The sequence below is a fragment of the Ovis canadensis genome, chromosome 4, assembly GCF_042477335.2.
Source record: "Ovis canadensis isolate MfBH-ARS-UI-01 breed Bighorn chromosome 4, ARS-UI_OviCan_v2, whole genome shotgun sequence".
In the NCBI taxonomy this organism is placed as follows: Eukaryota; Metazoa; Chordata; class Mammalia; order Artiodactyla; family Bovidae; genus Ovis; species Ovis canadensis.
Genome location: NC_091248.1, coordinates 525,755 through 545,201, shown reverse-complemented (window position 1 = coordinate 545,201; position 19,447 = coordinate 525,755).

Sequence of the window (19,447 nt, the reverse complement as noted above, 5' to 3'; positions counted from 1 at the left end):
GGAGCTCTGCCGTCCTGGAGGCGCACTCGGCTCCAGCCAAGTAGGGCTTGAGCCAAACGAGGCTGGGCTGCCTCTTCTTCCCTCGAGGAGGCTCGCCTCCCCGCCAGCTGTTCACTCGGCTTCCAGGTGGGGGCGCTCTGCGCCTCCTGCAGGTCTTGGCTCAGGGGCTGCTTGCCCTGAGCTGGGGCTGTGGGCGGGATCCCAGGCACGCAGGGGCAGGCCCCAACCAGCTGCACACGTCTCTGCTGAGGAGGAGAGCGCTAGGAAAGCTACGTGTGTGAGGCAGCTGCTGGGCGCCCAGGGAGTCAGCCTCCGGGTGTGCGGGGCTGCAGACCCCAGCCAGGGGCCCAGGGAGCCTGGTGCACTCCGTGCGGCGCTGAGTCTGGGCGGCCAAGCAACCGATGGAGGAGCCCTGCATTAGCCCTTCCCTTCCCTCGCACAGAGCTCTTCCTGCTGGAGCCCTTGGCAGTGTGCAAGCCACCGGCCCCTAAGCCCTCCCCAAGGACGTCTGGGGCCTAGGTGCAAAGGCAAGGCAGGAGCGGAGCTGAGGCCAGGAAGGCGCCAGTGGCGTCTCCCAGCCTCGCGCAGCCTGCTCCTTCCTGGGCAGGAAGCCTAGCAGCGAGGCAAGTCTGGGCAAGGCTCGCCCAGGCAGAGCAGCCTCGCGCCAGCAACTCTGCCAGAACGGGCCTCTGAGCAGAGCTGGAGCTCTGCCGTCCTGGAGGCGCACTCGGCTCCAGCCAAGTAGGGCTTGAGCCAAACGAGGCTGGGCTGCCTCTTCTTCCCTCGAGGAGGCTCGCCTCCCCGCCAGCTGTTCACTCGGCTTCCAGGTGGTGGCGCTCTGCGCCTCTTGCAGGTCTTGGCTCAGGGGCTGCTTGCCCTGAGCTGGGGCTGTGGGCTGGAGCCCAGGCACGCATGGGCAGGCCCCAACCAGCTGCACACGTCTCTGCTGGGGAGGAGAGTGCTAGGGAAGCTACGTGAGTGAGGAAGCTGCTGGGCGCCCAGGGAGTCAGCCTCCGGGTGTGCGGGGCTGCAGACCCCAGCCAGGGCCCTGGGAGCCTGGTGCACTCCGTGCCGAGCTAAGTCTGGGCGGCCAAGCAACCGTTGGAGGAGCCCTGCACTAGCCCTTCCCTTCCCTCGCACAGAGCTCTTCCTGCTGGAGCCCTTGGCAGTGTGCAAGCCACCGGCCCCTAAGCCCTCCCCAAGGACGCCTGGGGCCTAGGTGCAAAGGCAAGGCAGGAGCGGAGCTGAGGCCAAGAAGGCGCCAGTGGCGTCTCCCAGCATCGCGCAGCCTGCTCCTTCCTGGGCAGGAAGCCTAGCAGCGAGGCAAGTCTGGGCAAGGCTCGCCCAGGGCTTAGCAGCTTCGCGCCAGCAACTATGCCAGATCAGGCCTCTGAGCAGAGCTGGAGCTCTGCCGTCCTGGAGGCGCACTAGGCTCCAGCCAAGTAGGGCTTGAGCCAAACGAGGCTGGGCTGCCTCTTCTTCCCTCGAGGAGGCTCGCCTCCCCGCCAGCTGTTCACTCGCCTTCCAGGTGGGGGCGCTCTGCGCCTCCTGCAGGTCTTGGCTCAGGGGCTGCTTGCCCTGAGCTGGGGCTGTGCTCAGGAGCCCAGGCACGCAGGGGCAGGCCCCAACCAGCTGCACACGTCTCTGCTGGGGAGGAGAGTGCTAGGGAAGCTACGTGAGTGAGGAAGCTGCTGGGCGCCCAGGGAGTCAGCCTCCGGGTGTGCGGGGCTGCAGACCACAGCCAGGGGCCCTGGGAGCCTGGTGCACTCCGTGCGGCGCTGAGCCTGGGCGGCCAAGCAACCGCTGGAGGAGCCCTGCACTGGCCCTTCCCTTCCCTCGCACAGAACTCCTCCTGCTGGAGCCCTTGGCAGTGTGCAAGCCACCGGCCCCTAAGCCCTCCCCAAGGACGCCTGGGGCCTCGGTGCAAAGGCAAGGCAGGAGCAGAGCTGAGGCTAGGAAGGCGCCAGTGGCGTCTCCCAGCCTCGCGCAGCCTGCTCCTTCCTGGGCAGGAAGCCTAGCAGCGAGGCAAGTCTGGGCAAGGTTCGCCCAGGGCAGAGCAGCCTCGCGCCAGCAACTCTGCCAGATCGGGCCTCTGAGCAGAGCTGGAGCTCTGCCGTCCTGGAGGCGCACTCATTCCAGCCAAGTAGGGCTTGAGCCAAACGAGGCTGGGCTGCCTCTTCTTCCCTCGAGGAGGCTCGCCTCCCCGCCAGCTGTTCACTCGGCTTCCAGGTGGGTGCGCTGTTCGCCTCCTGCAGGTCTTGGCTCAGGGGCTGCTTGCCCTGAGCTGGGGCTGTGCGCGGGAGCCCAGGCACGCAGGGGCAGTCCCCAACCAGCTGCACACGTCTCTGCTGGGGAGGAGAGCGCAAGGGAAGCTACGTGTGTGAGGAAGCTGCTGGGCGCCCAGGGAGTCAGCCTCCGGGTGTGCGGGGCTGCAGACCCCAGCCAGGGCCCTGGGAGCCTGGTGCTCTCCGTGCCTAGCTAAGTCTGGGAGGCCAAGCAACCGCTGGAGGAGACCTGCCCAACCCTTCCCTTCCCTCGCACAGAGCTCTTCCTGCTAGAGCCCTTGGCAGTGTGCAAGCTACCGGCCCCCAAGCCCTCCCCAAGGACGCCTGGGGCCTAGGTGCAAAGGCAAGGCAGGAGCGGAGCTGAGGCCAGGAAGGCGCCAGTGGCGTCTCCCAGCCTCGCGCAGCCTGCTCCTTCCTGGGCAGGAAGCCTAGCAGCGAGGCAAGTCTGGGCAAGGCTCGCCCAGGGCATAGCAGCTTCGCGCCAGCAACTATGCCAGATCAGGCCTCTGAGCAGAGCTGGAGCTCTGCCGTCCTGGAGGCGCACTCGGCTCCAGCCAAGTAGGGCTTGAGCCAAACGAGGCTGGGCTGCCTCTTCTTCCCTCGAGGAGGCTCGCCTCCCCGCCAGCTGTTCACTCGGCTTCCAGGTGGGGGCGCTCTGCGCCTCCTGCAGGTCTTGGCTCAGGGGCTGCCTGCCCTGAGCTGGGGCTGTGCGCAGGAGCCCAGGCACGCAGGGGCAGGCCCCAACCAGCTGCACACGTCTCTGCTGGGGAGGAGAGCGCTAGGGAAGCTACGTGTGTGAGGCAGCTGCTGGGCGCCCAGGGAGTCAGCCTCCGGGTGTGCGGGGCTGCAGACCCCAGCCAGGGGCCCTGGGAGCCTGGTGCACTCCGTGCGGCGCTGAGCCTGGGCGGCCAAGCAACCGCTGGAGGAGCCCTGCACTGGCCCTTCCCTTCCCTCGCACAGAGCGCTTCCTGCTGGAGCGCTTGGCAGTGTGCAAGTCACCGGCCCCTAAGCCCTCCCCAAGGACGCCTGGGGCCTAGGTGCAAAGGCAAGGCAGGAGCGGAGCTGAGGCCAGGAAGGCGCCAGTGGCGTCTCCCAGCCTCGCGCAGCCTGCTCCTTCCTGGGCAGGAAGCCTAGCAGTGAGGCAAGTCTGGGCAAGGCTCGCCCAGGGCAGAGCAGCCTCGCGCCAGCAACTCTGCCAGATCGGGCCTCTGAGCAGAGCTGGAGCTCTGCCGTCCTGGAGGCGCACACGGCTCCAGCCAACTAGGGCTTGAGCCCAACGAGGCTGGGCTTCCTCTTCTTCCCTCGAGGAGGCTCGCCTCTCCGCCAGCTCTTCACTCAGCTTCCAGGTGGGGGCGCTCTTCGACTCCTGCAGGTCTTGGCTCAGGGGCTGCTTGCCCTGAGCTGGGGCTGTGGGCGGGAGCCCAGGCAAGCAGGGGCAGGCCCTAACCAGCTGCACACGTCTCTGCTGGGGAGGAGAGCGCTAGGGAAGCTACGTGTGTGAGGCAGCTGCTGGGCGCCCAGGGAGTCAGCCTCCGGGTGTGCGGGGCTGCAGACCCCAGCCAGGGGCCATGGGAGCCTGGTGCACTCCGTGCCGAGCTAAGTCTGGGCGGCCAAGCAACCGCTGGAGGAGCACTGCACTAGCCCTTCCCTTCCCTCGCACAGAGCTCTTCCTGCTGGAGCCCTTGGCAGTGTGCAAGCCAACGGCCCCTAAGCCCTCCCCAAGGACGCCTTGCGCCTTGGTTCAAAGGCAAGGCAGGAGCGGAGCTGAGGCCAGGAAGGCGCCAGTGGCGTCTCCCAGCCTCGCGCAGCCTGCTCCTTCCTGGGCAGGAAGCCTAGCAGCGAGGCAAGTCTGGGCAAGGCTCGCCCAGGGCAGAGCAGCCTCGCGCCAGCAACTCTGCCAGAACGGGCCTCTGAGCAGAGCTGGAGCTCTGCCGTCCTGGAGGCGCACTCGGCTCCAGCCAAGTAGGGCTTGAGCCAAACGAGGCTGGGCTGCCTCTTCTTCCCTCGAGGAGGCTCGCCTCCCCGCCAGCTGTTCACTCGGCTTCCAGGTGGGGGCGCTCTTCGCCTCCTGCAGGTCTTGGCTCAGGGGCTGCTTGCCCTGAGCTGGGGCTGTGCGCGGGAGCCCAGGCACGCAGGGGCAGGCCCCAACCAGCTGCACACGTCTCTACTGGGGAGGAGAGCGCTAGGGAATCTACGTGTGTGAGGAAGCTGCTGGGCGCCCAGGGAGTCAGCCTCCGGGTGTGCGGGGCTGCAGACCCCAGCCAGGGCCCTGGGAGCCTGGTGCACTCCGTGCCGAGCTAAGTCTGGGCGGCCAAGCAACCGCTGGAGGAGCCCTGCACTAGCCCTTCCCTTCCCTCGCACAGAGCTCTTCCTGCTGGAGCCCTTGGCAGTGTGCAAGTCACCGGCCCCTAAGCCCTCCCCAAGGACGCCTGGGGCCTAGGTGCAAAGGCAAGGCAGGAGCGGAGCTGAGGCCAGGAAGGCGCCAGTGGCGTCTCCCAGCCTCGCGCAGCCTGCTCCTTCCTGGGCAGGAAGCCTAGCAGCGAGGCAAGTCTGGGCAAGGCTCGCCCAGGGCATAGCAGCTTCGCGCCAGCAACTATGCCAGATCAGGCCTCTGAGCAGAGCTGGAGCTCTGCCATCCTGGAGGCGCACTCGGCTCCAGCCAAGTAGGGCTTGAGCCAAACGAGGCTGGGCTGCCTCTTCTTCCCTCGAGGAGGCTCGCCTCCCCGCCAGCTGTTCACTCGGCTTCCAGGTGGGGGCGCTCTGCGCCTCCTGCAGGTCTTGGCTCAGGGGCTGCTTGCCCTGATCTGGGGCTGTGCGCAGGAGCCCAGGCACGCAGGGGCAGGCCCCAACCAGCTGCACACGTCTCTGCTGGGGAGGAGAGCGCTAGGGAAGCTACGTGTGTGAGGCAGCTGCTGGGCACCCAGGGAATCAGCCTCCGGGTGTGCGGGGCTGCAGACCCCAGCCAGGGGCCCTGGGAGCCTGGTGCACTCCGCGCGCTGCTGAGTCTGGGCGGCCAAGCAACCTCTGGAGGAGCCCTGCACTAGACCTTTCCTTCCCTCGCACAGAGCTCTTCCTGCTGGAGCCCTTGGCAGTGTGCAAGCCACCGGCCCCTAAGCCCTCCCCAAGGACGCCTGGGGCCTAGGTGCAAAGGCAAGGCAGGAGCGGAGCTGAGGCCAGGAAGGCGCCAGTGGCGTCTCCCAGCCTCGCGCAGCCTGCTCCTTCCTGGGCAGGAAGCCTAGCAGCGAGGCAAGTCTGGGCAAGGCTCGCCCAGGGCAGAGCAGCCTCGCGCCAGCAACTCTGCCAGAACCGGCCTCTGAGCAGAGCTGGAGCTCTGCCGTCCTGCAGGCGCACTCGGCTCCAGCCAAGTAGGGCTTGAGCCAAACGAGGCTGGGCTGCCTCTTCTTCCCTCGAGGAGGCTCGCCTCCCCGCCAGCTGTTCACTCGGCTTCCAGGTGGGGGCGCTCTGCGCCTCCTGCAGGTCTTGGCTCAGGGGCTGCTTGCCCTGAGCTGGGGCTGTGGGCGGGAGCCCAGGCACGCAGGGACAGGCCCCAACCAGCTGCACACGTCTCTGCTGGGGAGGAGAGCGCTAGGGAAGCTACGTGTGTGAGGCAGCTGCTGGGCGCCCAGGGAGTCAGCCTCCGGGTGTGCGGGGCTGCAGACCCCAGCCAGGGGCCCTGGGAGCCTGGTGCACTCCGTGCGGCGCTGATCCTGGGCGGCCAAGCAACCGCTGGAGGAGCCATGCACTGGCCCTTCCCTTCCCTCGCACAGAGCTCTTCCTGCTGGAGCCCTTGGCAGTGTGCAAGCCACCGGCCCCTAAGCCCTCCCCAAGGACGCCTGGGGCCTAGGTGCAAAGGCAAGGCAGGAACGGAGCTGAGGCCAGGAAGGCGCCAGTGGCGTCTTCCAGCCTCGCGCAGCCTGCTCCTTCCTGGGCAGGAAGCCTAGCAGCGAGGCAAGTCTGGGCAAGGCTCGCCCAGGGCAGAGCAGCCTCGCGCCAGCAACTCTGCCAGAACGGGCCTCTGAGCAGAGCTGGAGCTCTGCCGTCCTGGAGGCGCACTCGGCTACAGCCAAGTAGGGCTTGAGCCAAACGAGGCTGGGCTGCCTCTTCTTCCCTCGAGGAGGCTCGCCTCCCCGCCAGCTGTTCACTCGGCTTCCAGGTGGGGGCGCTCTGCGCCTCTTGCAGGTCTTGGCTCAGGGGCTGCTTGCCCTGAGCTGGGGCTGTGGGCGGGAGCCCAGGCACGCATGGGCAGGCCCCAACCAGCTGCACACGTCTCTGCTGCGGAGGAGAGCGCTAGGGAAGCTACGTGAGTGAGGAAGCTGCTGGGCGCCCAGGGAGTCAGCCTCCGGGTGTGCGGGGCTGCAGACCCCAGCCAGGGCCCTGGGAGCCTGGTGCACTCCGTGCCGAGCTAAGTCTGGGCGGCCAAGCAACCGCTGGAGGAGCCCTGCACTAGCCCTTCCCTTCCCTCGCACAGAGCTCTTCCTGCTGGAGCCCTTGGCAGTGTGCAAGCCACCGGCCCCTAAGCCCTCCCCAAGGACGCCTGGGGCCTAGGTCAAAGGCAAGGCAGGAGCGGAGCTGAGGCCAGGAAGGCACCAGTGGCGTCTCACAGCCTCGCGCAGCCTGCTCCTTCCTGGGTAGGAAGCCTAGCAGCGAGGCAAGTCTGGGCAAGGCTCGCCCAGGGCAGAGCAGCCTCGCGCCAGCAACTCTGCCAGAATGGGCCTCTGAGCAGAGCTGGAGCTCTGCCGTCCTGGAGGCGCACTCGGCTCCAGCCAAGTAGGGCTTGAGCCAAACGAGGCTGGGCTGCCTCTTCTTCCCTCGAGGAGGCTCGCCTCCCCGCCAGCTGTTCACTCGGCTTCCAGGTGGGGGCGCTCTGCGCCTCCTGCAGGTCTTGGCTCAGGGGCTGCTTGCCCTGAGCTGGGGCTGTGGGCGGGATCCCAGGCACGCAGGGGCAGGCCCCAACCAGCTGCACACGTCTCTGCTGGGGAGGAGAGCGCTAGGGAAGCTACGTGTGTGAGGCAGCTGCTGGGCGCCCAGGGAGTCAGCCTCCGGGTGTGCGGGGCTGCAGACCCCAGCCAGGGGCCCTGGGAGCCTGGTGCACTCCGTGCGGCGCTGAGCCTGGGCGGCCAAGCAACCGCTGGAGGAGCCCTCCACTGGCCCTTCCCTTCCCTCGCACAGAGCTCTTCCTGCTGGACCCCTTGGTAGTGTGCAAGCCACCGGCCCCTAAGCCCTCCCCAAGGACGCCTGGGGCCTAGGTGCAAAGGCAAGGCAGGAGCGGAGCTGAGGCCAGGAAGGCGCCAGTGGCGTCTTCCAGCCTCGCGCAGCCTGCTCCTTCCTGAGCAGGAAGCCTAGCAGCGAGGCAAGTCTGAGCAAGGCTCGCCCAGGGCAGAGCAGCCTCGCGCCAGCAACTCTGCCAGAACGGGCCTCTGAGCAGAGCTGGAGCTCTGCCGTCCTGGAGGCGCACTCGGCTCCAGCCAAGTAGGGCTTGAGCCAAACGAGGCTGGGCTGCCTCTTCTTCCCTCGAGGAGGCTCGCCTCCCCGCCAGCTGTTCACTCGGCTTCCAGGTGGGGGCGCTCTTCGCCTCCTGCAGGTCTTGGCTCAGGGGCTGCTTGCCCTGAGCTGGGGCTGTGGGCGGGAGCCCAGGCACGCAGGGGCAGGCCCCAACCAGCTGCACACGTCTCTGCTGGGGAGGAGAGCGCTAGGGAAGCTACGTGTGTGAGGCAGCTGCTGGGCGCCCAGGGAGTCAGCCTCCGGGTGTGCGGGGCTGCAGACCCCAGCCAGGGGCCCTGGGACCTGGGGCACTCCGTGCGGCGCTGATCCTGGGCGGCCAAGCAACCGCTGGAGGAGCCATGCACTGGCCTTTCCCTTCCCTCGCACAGAGCTCTTCTTGCTGGAGCCCTTGGCAGTGTGCAAGCCACCGGCCCCTAAGCCCTCCCCAAGGACGCCTGGGGCCTAGGTGCAAAGGCAAGGCAGGAGCGGAGCTGAGGCCAAGAAGGCGCCAGTGGCGTCTCCCAGCATCGCGCAGCCTGCTCCTTCCTGGGCAGGAAGCCTAGCAGCGAGGCAAGTCTGGGCAAGGCTCGCCCAGGGCATAGCAGCTTCGCGCCAGCAACTATGCCAGATCAGGCCTCTGAGCAGAGCTGGAGCTCTGCCGTCCTGGAGGAGCACTAGGCTCCTGCCAAGTAGGGCTTGAGCCAAACGAGGCTGGGCTGCCTCTTCTTCCCTCGAGGAGGCTCGCCTCCCCGCCAGCTGTTCACTCGGCTTCCAGGTGGGGGCGCTCTGCGCCTCCTGCAGGTCTTCTCTCAGGGGCTGCTTGCCCTGAGCTGGGGCTGTGCTCAGGAGCCCAGGCACGCAGGGGCAGGCCCCAACCAGCTGCACACGTCTCTGCTGGGGAGGAGAGCGCTAGGGAAGCTACGTGTGTGAGGCAGCTGCTGGGCGCCCAGGGAGTCAGCCTCCGGGTGTGCGGGGCTGCAGACCCCAGCCAGGGGCCCTGGGAGCCTGGTGCACTCCGCGCGGTGCTGAGTCTGGGCGGCCAAGCAACCTCTGGAGGAGCCCTGCACTAGACCTTTCCTTCCCTCGCACAGAGCTCTTCCTGCTGGAGCCCTTGGCAGTGTGCAAGCCACCGGCCCCTAAGCCCTCCCCAAGGACGCCTGGGGCCTAGGTCAAAGGCAAGGCAGGAGCGGAGCTGAGGCCAGGAAGGCACCAGTGGCGTCTCCCAGCCTCGCGCAGCCTGCTCCTTCCTGGGCAGGAAGCCTAGCAGCGAGGCAAGTCTGGGCAAGGCTCGCCCAGGGCAGAGCAGCCTCGCGCCAGCAACTCTGCCAGAACGGGCCTCTGAGCAGAGCTGGAGCTCTGCCGTCCTGGAGGCGCACTCGGCTCCAGCCAAGTAGGGCTTGAGCCAAACGAGGCTGGGCTGCCTCTTCTTCCCTCGAGGAGGCTTGCCTCCCCGCCAGCTGTTCACTCGGCTTCGAGGTGGGGGCGCTCTGCGCCTCCTGCAGGTCTTGGCTCAGGGGCTGCTTGCCCTGAGCTGGGGCTGTGGGCGGGATCCCAGGCACGCAGGGGCAGGCCCCAACCAGCTGCACACGTCTCTGCTGGGGAGGAGAGCGCTAGGGAAGCTACGTGTGTGAGGCAGCTGCTGGGCGCCCAGGGAGTCAGCCTCCGGGTGTGCGGGGCTGCAGACCCCAGCCAGGGGCCCTGGGAGCCTGGTGCACTCCGTGCGGCGCTGAGCCTGGGCGGCCAAGCAACCGCTGGAGGAGCCCTGCACTGGCCCTTCCCTTCCCTCGCACAGAGCGCTTCCTGCTGGAGCCCTTGGCAGTGTGCAAGCCAACGGCCCCTAAGCCCTCCCCAAGGACGCCTTGCGCCTTGGTTCAAAGGCAAGGCAGGAGAGGAGCTGAGGCCAGGAAGGCGCCAGTGGCGTCTCCCAGCCTCACGCAGCCTGCTCCTTCCTGGGCAGGAAGCCTAGCAGCGAGGCAAGTCTGGGCAAGGCTCGCCCAGGGCAGAGCAGCCTCGCGCCAGCAACTCTGCCAGAACGGGCCTCTGAGCAGAGCTGGAGCTCTGCCGTCCTGGAGGCGCACTCGGCTCCAGCCAAGTAGGGCTTGAGCCAAACGAGGCTGGGCTGCCTCTTCTTCCCTCGAGGACGCTCGCCTCCCCGCCAGCTGTTCACTCGGCTTCCAGGTGGGGGCACTCTGCGCCTCCTGCAGGTCTTGGCTCAGGGGCTGCCTTCCCTGAGCTGGGGCTGTGCGCAGGAGCACAGGCACGCATGGGCAGGCCCCAACCAGCTGCACACGTCTCTGCTGGGGAGGAGAGCGCTAGGGAAGCTACGTGTGTGAGGCAGCTGCTGGGCGCCCAGGGCGTCAGCCTCCGGGTGTGCGGGGCTGCAGAACCCAGCCAGGGGCCCTGGGAGCCTGGTGCACTCCGTGCGGCGCTGAGCCTGGGCGGCCAAGCAACCGCTGGAGGAGCCCTGCACTGGCCCTTCCCTTCCCTCGCACAGAGCGCTTCCTGCTGGAGCCCTTGGCAGTGTGCAAGCCAACGGCCCCTAAGCCCTCCCCAAGGACGCCTTGCGCCTTGGTTCAAAGGCAAGGCAGGAGAGGAGCTGAGGCCAGGAAGGCGCCAGTGGCGTCTCCCAGCCTCACGCAGCCTGCTCCTTCCTGGGCAGGAAGCCTAGCAGCGAGGCAAGTCTGGGCAAGGCTCGCCCAGGGCAGAGCAGCCTCGCGCCAGCAACTCTGCCAGAACGGGCCTCTGAGCAGAGCTGGAGCTCTGCCGTCCTGGAGGCGCACTCGGCTCCAGCCAAGTAGGGCTTGAGCCAAACGAGGCTGGGCTGCCTCTTCTTCCCTCGAGGAGGCTCGCCTCCCCGCCAGCTGTTCACTCGGCTTCCAGGTGGGGGCGCTCTGCGCCTCCTGCAGGTCTTGGCTCAGGGGCTGCTTGCCCTGAGCTGGGGCTGTGGGCGGGAGCCCAGGCACGCAGGGGCAGGCCCCAACCAGCTGCACACGTCTCTGCTGAGGAGGAGAGCGCTAGGAAAGCTACGTGTGTGAGGCAGCTGCTGGGCGCCCAGGGAGTCAGCCTCCGGGTGTGCGGGGCTGCAGACCCCAGCCAGGGGCCCTGGGAGCCTGGTGCACTCCGTGCGGCGCTGAGTCTGGGCGGCCAAGCAACCGATGGAGGAGCCCTGCATTAGCCCTTCCCTTCCCTTGCACAGAGCTCTTCCTGCTGGAGCCCTTGGCAGTGTGCAAGCCACCGGCCCCTAAGCCCTCCCCAAGGACGTCTGGGGCCTAGGTGCAAAGGCAAGGCAGGAGCGGAGCTGAGGCCAGGAAGGCGCCAGTGGCGTCTCCCAGCCTCGCGCAGCCTGCTCCTTCCTGGGCAGGAAGACTAGCAGCGAGGCAAGTCTGGGCAAGGCTCGCCCAGGGCAGAGCAGCCTCGCGCCAGCAACTCTGCCAGAACGGGCCTCTGAGCAGAGCTGGAGCTCTGCCGTCCTGGAGGCGCACTCGGCTCCAGCCAAGTAGGGCTTGAGCCAAACGAGGCTGGGCTGCCTCTTCTTCCCTCGAGGAGGCTCGCCTCCCCGCCAGCTGTTCACTCGGCTTCCAGGTGGGGGCGCTCTGCGCCTCCTGCAGGTCTTGGCTCAGGGGCTGCTTGCCCTGAGCTGGGGCTGTGGGCGGGATCCCAGGCACGCAGGGGCAGGCCCCAACCAGCTGCACACGTCTCTGCTGGGGAGGAGAGCGCTAGGGAAGCTACGTGTGTGAGGCAGCTGCTGGGCGCCCAGGGAGTCAGCCTCCGGGTGTGCGGGGCTGCAGACCCCAGCCAGGGGCCCTGGGAGCCTGGTGCACTCCGTGCGGCGCTGAGCCTGGGCGGCCAAGCAACCGCTGGAGGAACCCTGCACTGGCCCTTCCCTTCCCTCGCACAGAGCTCTTCCTGCTGGAGCCCTTGGTAGTGTGCAAGCCACCGGCACCTAAGCCCTCCCCAAGGACGCCTGGGGCCTAGGTGCAAAGGCAAGGCAGGAGCGGAGCTGAGGCCAGGAAGGCGCCAGTGGCGTCTTCCAGCCTCGCGCAGCCTGCTCCTTCCTGGGCAGGAAGCCTAGCAGCGAGGCAAGTCTGGGCAAGGCTCGCCCAGGGCAGAGCAGCGTCGCGCCAGCAACTCTGCCAGAACGGGCCTCTGAGCAGAGCTGGAGCTCTGCCGTCCTGGAGGCGCACTCGGCTCCAGCCAAGTAGGGCTTGAGCCAAACGAGGCTGGGCTGCCTCTTCTTCCCTCGAGGAGGCTCGCCTCCCCGCCAGCTGTTCACTCAGCTTCCAGGTGGGGGCGCTCTGCGCCTCTTGCAGGTCTTGGCTCAGGGGCTGCTTGCCCTGAGCTGGGGCTGTGGGCGGGAGCCCAGGCACGCATGGGCAGGCCCCAACCAGCTGCACACGTCTCTGCTGGGGAGGAGAGCGCTAGGGAAGCTACGTGAGTGAGGAAGTTGCTGGGCGCCCAGGGAGTCAGCCTCCGGGTGTGCGGGGCTGCAGACCCCAACCAGGGCCCTCGGAGCCTGGTGCACTCCGTGCCGAGCTAAGTCTGGGCGGCCAAGCAACCGTTGGAGGAGCCCTGCACTAGCCCTTCCCTTCCCTCGCACAGAGCTCTTCCTGCTGGAGCCCTTGGCAGTGTGCAAGCCACCGGCCCCTAAGCCCTCCCCAAGGACGCCTGGGGCCTAGGTGCAAAGGCAAGGCAGGAGCGGAGCTGAGGCCAAGAAGGCGCCAGTGGCGTCTCCCAGCATCGCGCAGCCTGCTCCTTCCTGGGCAGGAAGCCTAGCAGCGAGGCAAGTCTGGGCAAGGCTCGCCCAGGGCAGAGCATCCTCGCGCCAGCAACTCTGCCAGAACGGGCCTCTGAGCAGAGCTGGAGCTCTGCCGTCCTGGAAGCGCACTCGGCTCCAGCCAAGTAGGGCTTGAGCCAAACGAGGCTGGGCTGCCTCTTCTTCCCTCGAGGACGCTCGCCTCCCCGCCAGCTGTTCACTCGGCTTCCAGGTGGGGGCGCTCTGCGCCTCCTGCAGGTCTTGGCTCAGGGGCTGCCTTCCCTGAGCTGGGGCTGTGCGCAGGAGCCCAGGCACGCAGGGGCAGGCCCCAACCAGCTGCACACGTCTCTGCTGGGGAGGAGAGCGCTAGGGAAGCTACGTGTGTGAGGCAGCTGCTGGGCGCCCAGGGAGTCAGCCTCCGGGTGTACGGGGCTGCAGACCCCAGCCAGGCGCCCTGGGAGCCTGGTGCACTCCGTGCGGCGCTGAGCCTGGGCGGCCAAGCAACCGCTGGAGGAGCCCTGCACTGGCCCTTCCCTTCCCTCGCACAGAGCGCTTCCTGCTGGAGCCCTTGGCAGTGTGCAAGCCACCGGCCCCTAAGCCCTCCCCAAGGACGCCTGGGGCCTAGGTCAAAGGCAAGGCAGGAGCGGAGCTGAGGCCAGGAAGGCACCAGTGGCGTCTCCCAGCCTCGCGCAGCCTGCTCCTTCCTGGGCAGGAAGCCTAGCAGCGAGGCAAGTCTGGGCAAGGCTCGCCCAGGGCAGAGCAGCCTCGCGCCAGCAACTCTGCCAGAACGGGCCTCTGAGCAGAGCTGGAGCTCTGCCGTCCTGGAGGCGCACTCGGCTCCAGCCAAGTAGGGCTTGAGCCAAACGAGGCTGGGCTGCCTCTTCTTCCCTCGAGGAGGCTTGCCTCCCCGCCAGCTGTTCACTCGGCTTCGAGGTGGGGGCGCTCTGCGCCTCCTGCAGGTCTTGGCTCAGGGGCTGCTTGCCCTGAGCTGGGGCTGTGGGCGGGATCCCAGGCACGCAGGGGCAGGCCCCAACCAGCTGCACACGTCTCTGCTGGGGAGGAGAGCGCTAGGGAAGCTACGTGTGTGAGGCAGCTGCTGGGCGCCCAGGGAGTCAGCCTCCGGGTGTGCGGGGCTGCAGACCCCAGCCAGGGGCCCTGGGAGCCTGGTGCACTCCGTGCGGCGCTGAGCCTGGGCGGCCAAGCAACCGCTGGAGGAGCCCTGCACTGGCCCTTCCCTTCCCTCGCACAGAGCGCTTCCTGCTGGAGCCCTTGGCAGTGTGCAAGCCAACGGCCCCTAAGCCCTCCCCAAGGACGCCTTGCGCCTTGGTTCAAAGGCAAGGCAGGAGAGGAGCTGAGGCCAGGAAGGCGCCAGTGGCGTCTCCCAGCCTCACGCAGCCTGCTCCTTCCTGGGCAGGAAGCCTAGCAGCGAGGCAAGTCTGGGCAAGGCTCGCCCAGGGCAGAGCAGCCTCGCGCCAGCAACTCTGCCAGAACGGGCCTCTGAGCAGAGCTGGAGCTCTGCCGTCCTGGAGGCGCACTCGGCTCCAGCCAAGTAGGGCTTGAGCCAAACGAGGCTGGGCTGCCTCTTCTTCCCTCGAGGACGCTCGCCTCCCCGCCAGCTGTTCACTCGGCTTCCAGGTGGGGGCGCTCTGCGCCTCCTGCAGGTCTTGGCTCAGGGGCTGCCTTCCCTGAGCTGGGGCTGTGCGCAGGAGCCCAGGCACGCATGGGCAGGCCCCAACCAGCTGCACACGTCTCTGCTGGGGAGGAGAGCGCTAGGGAAGCTACGTGTGTGAGGCAGCTGCTGGGCGCCCAGGGAGTCAGCCTCCGGGTGTGCGGGGCTGCAGAACCCAGCCAGGGGCCCTGGGAGCCTGGTGCACTCCGTGCGGCGCTGAGCCTGGGCGGCCAAGCAACCGCTGGAGGAGCCCTGCACTGGCCCTTCCCTTCCCTCGCACAGAGCGCTTCCTGCTGGAGCCCTTGGCAGTGTGCAAGCCAACGGCCCCTAAGCCCTCCCCAAGGACGCCTTGCGCCTTGGTTCAAAGGCAAGGCAGGAGAGGAGCTGAGGCCAGGAAGGCGCCAGTGGCGTCTCCCAGCCTCACGCAGCCTGCTCCTTCCTGGGCAGGAAGCCTAGCAGCGAGGCAAGTCTGGGCAAGGCTCGCCCAGGGCAGAGCAGCCTCGCGCCAGCAACTCTGCCAGAACGGGCCTCTGAGCAGAGCTGGAGCTCTGCCGTCCTGGAGGCGCACTCGGCTCCAGCCAAGTAGGGCTTGAGCCAAACGAGGCTGGGCTGCCTCTTCTTCCCTCGAGGAGGCTCGCCTCCCCGCCAGCTGTTCACTCGGCTTCCAGGTGGGGGCGCTCTGCGCCTCCTGCAGGTCTTGGCTCAGGGGCTGCTTGCCCTGAGCTGGGGCTGTGGGCGGGAGCCCAGGCACGCAGGGGCAGGCCCCAACCAGCTGCACACGTCTCTGCTGAGGAGGAGAGCGCTAGGAAAGCTACGTGTGTGAGGCAGCTGCTGGGCGCCCAGGGAGTCAGCCTCCGGGTGTGCGGGGCTGCAGACCCCAGCCAGGGGCCCTGGGAGCCTGGTGCACTCCGTGCGGCGCTGAGTCTGGGCGGCCAAGCAACCGATGGAGGAGCCCTGCATTAGCCCTTCCCTTCCCTTGCACAGAGCTCTTCCTGCTGGAGCCCTTGGCAGTGTGCAAGCCACCGGCCCCTAAGCCCTCCCCAAGGACGTCTGGGGCCTAGGTGCAAAGGCAAGGCAGGAGCGGAGCTGAGGCCAGGAAGGCGCCAGTGGCGTCTCCCAGCCTCGCGCAGCCTGCTCCTTCCTGGGCAGGAAGACTAGCAGCGAGGCAAGTCTGGGCAAGGCTCGCCCAGGGCAGAGCAGCCTCGCGCCAGCAACTCTGCCAGAACGGGCCTCTGAGCAGAGCTGGAGCTCTGCCGTCCTGGAGGCGCACTCGGCTCCAGCCAAGTAGGGCTTGAGCCAAACGAGGCTGGGCTGCCTCTTCTTCCCTCGAGGAGGCTCGCCTCCCCGCCAGCTGTTCACTCGGCTTCCAGGTGGGGGCGCTCTGCGCCTCCTGCAGGTCTTGGCTCAGGGGCTGCTTGCCCTGAGCTGGGGCTGTGGGCGGGATCCCAGGCACGCAGGGGCAGGCCCCAACCAGCTGCACACGTCTCTGCTGGGGAGGAGAGCGCTAGGGAAGCTACGTGTGTGAGGCAGCTGCTGGGCGCCCAGGGAGTCAGCCTCCGGGTGTGCGGGGCTGCAGACCCCAGCCAGGGGCCCTGGGAGCCTGGTGCACTCCGTGCGGCGCTGAGCCTGGGCGGCCAAGCAACCGCTGGAGGAACCCTGCACTGGCCCTTCCCTTCCCTCGCACAGAGCTCTTCCTGCTGGAGCCCTTGGTAGTGTGCAAGCCACCGGCACCTAAGCCCTCCCCAAGGACGCCTGGGGCCTAGGTGCAAAGGCAAGGCAGGAGCGGAGCTGAGGCCAGGAAGGCGCCAGTGGCGTCTTCCAGCCTCGCGCAGCCTGCTCCTTCCTGGGCAGGAAGCCTAGCAGCGAGGCAAGTCTGGGCAAGGCTCGCCCAGGGCAGAGCAGCGTCGCGCCAGCAACTCTGCCAGAACGGGCCTCTGAGCAGAGCTGGAGCTCTGCCGTCCTGGAGGCGCACTCGGCTCCAGCCAAGTAGGGCTTGAGCCAAACGAGGCTGGGCTGCCTCTTCTTCCCTCGAGGAGGCTCGCCTCCCCGCCAGCTGTTCACTCAGCTTCCAGGTGGGGGCGCTCTGCGCCTCTTGCAGGTCTTGGCTCAGGGGCTGCTTGCCCTGAGCTGGGGCTGTGGGCGGGAGCCCAGGCACGCATGGGCAGGCCCCAACCAGCTGCACACGTCTCTGCTGGGGAGGAGAGCGCTAGGGAAGCTACGTGAGTGAGGAAGTTGCTGGGCGCCCAGGGAGTCAGCCTCCGGGTGTGCGGGGCTGCAGACCCCAACCAGGGCCCTCGGAGCCTGGTGCACTCCGTGCCGAGCTAAGTCTGGGCGGCCAAGCAACCGTTGGAGGAGCCCTGCACTCGCCCTTCCCTTCCCTCGCACAGAGCTCTTCCTGCTGGAGCCCTTGGCAGTGTGCAAGCCACCGGCCCCTAAGCCCTCCCCAAGGACGCCTGGGGCCTAGGTGCAAAGGCAAGGCAGGAGCGGAGCTGAGGCCAAGAAGGCGCCAGTGGCGTCTCCCAGCATCGCGCAGCCTGCTCCTTCCTGGGCAGGAAGCCTAGCAGCGAGGCAAGTCTGGGCAAGGCTCGCCCAGGGCAGAGCATCCTCGCGCCAGCAACTCTGCCAGAACGGGCCTCTGAGCAGAGCTGGAGCTCTGCCGTCCTGGAAGCGCACTCGGCTCCAGCCAAGTAGGGCTTGAGCCAAACGAGGCTGGGCTGCCTCTTCTTCCCTCGAGGACGCTCGCCTCCCCGCCAGCTGTTCACTCGGCTTCCAGGTGGGGGCGCTCTGCGCCTCCTGCAGGTCTTGGCTCAGGGGCTGCCTTCCCTGAGCTGGGGCTGTGCGCAGGAGCCCAGGCACGCAGGGGCAGGCCCCAACCAGCTGCACACGTCTCTGCTGGGGAGGAGAGCGCTAGGGAAGCTACGTGTGTGAGGCAGCTGCTGGGCGCCCAGGGAGTCAGCCTCCGGGTGTACGGGGCTGCAGACCCCAGCCAGGCGCCCTGGGAGCCTGGTGCACTCCGTGCGGCGCTGAGCCTGGGCGGCCAAGCAACCGCTGGAGGAGCCCTGCACTGGCCCTTCCCTTCCCTCGCACAGAGCGCTTCCTGCTGGAGCCCTTGGCAGTGTGCAAGCCACCGGCCCCTAAGCCCTCCCCAAGGACGCCTGGGGCCTAGGTGCAAAGGCAAGGAAGGAGCGGAGCTGAGGCCAGGAAGGCGCCAGTGGCGTCTTCCAGCCTCGCGCAGCCTGCTCCTTCCTGGGCAGGAAGCCTAGCAGCGAGGCAAGTCTGGGCAAGGCTCGCCCAGGGCAGAGCAGCCTCGCGCCAGCAACTCTGCCAGAACGGGCCTCTGAGCAGAGCTGGAGCTCTGCCGTCCTGGAGGCGCACTCGGCTCCAGCCAAGTAGGGCTTGAGCCAAACGAGGCTGGGCTGCCTCTTCTTCCCTCGAGGAGGCTCGCCTCCCCGCCAGCTGTTCACTCGGCTTCCAGGTGGGGGCGCTCTGCGCCTCCTGCAGGTCTTGGCTCAGGGGCTGCTTGCCCTGAGCTGGGGCTGTGGGCGGGAGCCCAGGCACGCAGGGGCAGGCCCCAACCAGCTGCACACGTCTCTGCTGAGGAGGAGAGCGCTAGGAAAGCTACGTGTGTGAGGCAGCTGCTGGGCGCCCAGGGAGTCAGCCTCCGGGTGTGCGGGGCTGCAGACCCCAGCCAGGGGCCCTGGGAGCCTGGTGCACTCCGTGCGGCGCTGAGTCTGGGCGGCCAAGCAACCGATGGAGGAGCCCTGCATTAGCCCTTCCCTTCCCTCGCACAGAGCTCTTCCTGCTGGAGCCCTTGGCAGTGTGCAAGCCACCGGCCCCTAAGCCCTCCCCAAGGACGTCTGGGGCCTAGGTGCAAAGGCAAGGCAGGAGCGGAGCTGAGGCCAGGAAGGCGCCAGTGGCGTCTCCCAGCCTCGCGCAGCCTGCTCCTTCCTGGGCAGGAAGACTAGCAGCGAGGCAAGTCTGGGCAAGGCTCGCCCAGGGCAGAGCAGCCTCGCGCCAGCAACTCTGCCAGAACGGGCCTCTGAGCAGAGCTGGAGCTCTGCCGTCCTGGAGGCGCACTCGGCTACAGCCAAGTAGGGCTTGAGCCAAACGAGGCTGGGCTGCCTCTTCTTCCCTCGAGGAGGCTCGCCTCCCCGCCAGCTGTTCACTCGGCTTCCAGGTGGGGGCGCTCTGCGCCTCCTGCAGGTCTTGGCTCAGGGGCTGCTTGCCCTGAGCTGGGGCTGTGGGCGGGATCCCAGGCACGCAGGGGCAGGCCCCAACCAGCTGCACACGTCTCTGCTGGGGAGGAGAGCGCTAGGGAAGCTACGTGTGTGAGGCAGCTGCTGGGCGCCCAGGGAGTCAGCCTCCGGGTGTGCGGGGCTGCAGACCCCAGCCAGGGGCCCTGGGAGCCTGGTGCACTCCGTGCGGCGCTGAGCCTGGGCGGCCAAGCAACCGCTGGAGGAACCCTGCACTGGCCCTTCCCTTCCCTCGCACAGAGCTCTTCCTGCTGGAGCCCTTGGTAGTGTGCAAGCCACCGGCCCCTAAGCCCTCCCCAAGGACGCCTGGGGCCTAGGTGCAAAGGCAAGGCAGGAGCGGAGCTGAGGCCAGGAAGGCGCCAGTGGCGTCTTCCAGCCTCGCGCAGCCTGCTCCTTCCTGGGCAGGAAGCCTAGCAGCGAGGCAAGTCTGGGCAAGGCTCGCCCAGGGCAGAGCAGCCTCGCGCCAGCAACTCTGCCAGAACGGGCCTCTGAGCAGAGCTGGAGCTCTGCCGTCCTGGAGGCGCACTCGGCTCCAGCCAAGTAGGGCTTGAGCCAAACGAGGCTGGGCTGCCTCTTCTTCCCTCGAGGAGGCTCGCCTCCCCGCCAGCTGTTCACTCGGCTTCCAGGTGGGGGCGCTCTGCGCCTCTTGCAGGTCTTGGCTCAGGGGCTGCTTGCCCTGAGCTGGGGCTGTGGGCGGGAGCCCAGGCACGCATGGGCAGGCCCCAACCAGCTGCACATGTCTCTGCTGGGGAGGAGAGCGCTAGGGAAGCTACGTGAGTGAGGAAGCTGCTGGGCGCCCAGGGAGTCAGCCTCCGGGTGTGCGGGGCTGCAGACCCCAGCCAGGGCCCTGGGAGCCTGGTGCACTCCGTGCCGAGCTAAGTCTGGGCGGCCAAGCAACCGCTGGAGGAGCCCTGCACTAGCCCTTCCCTTCCCTCGCACAGAGCTCTTCCTGCTGGAGCCCTTGGCAGTGTGCAAGCCACCGGCCCCTAAGCCCTCCCCAAGGACG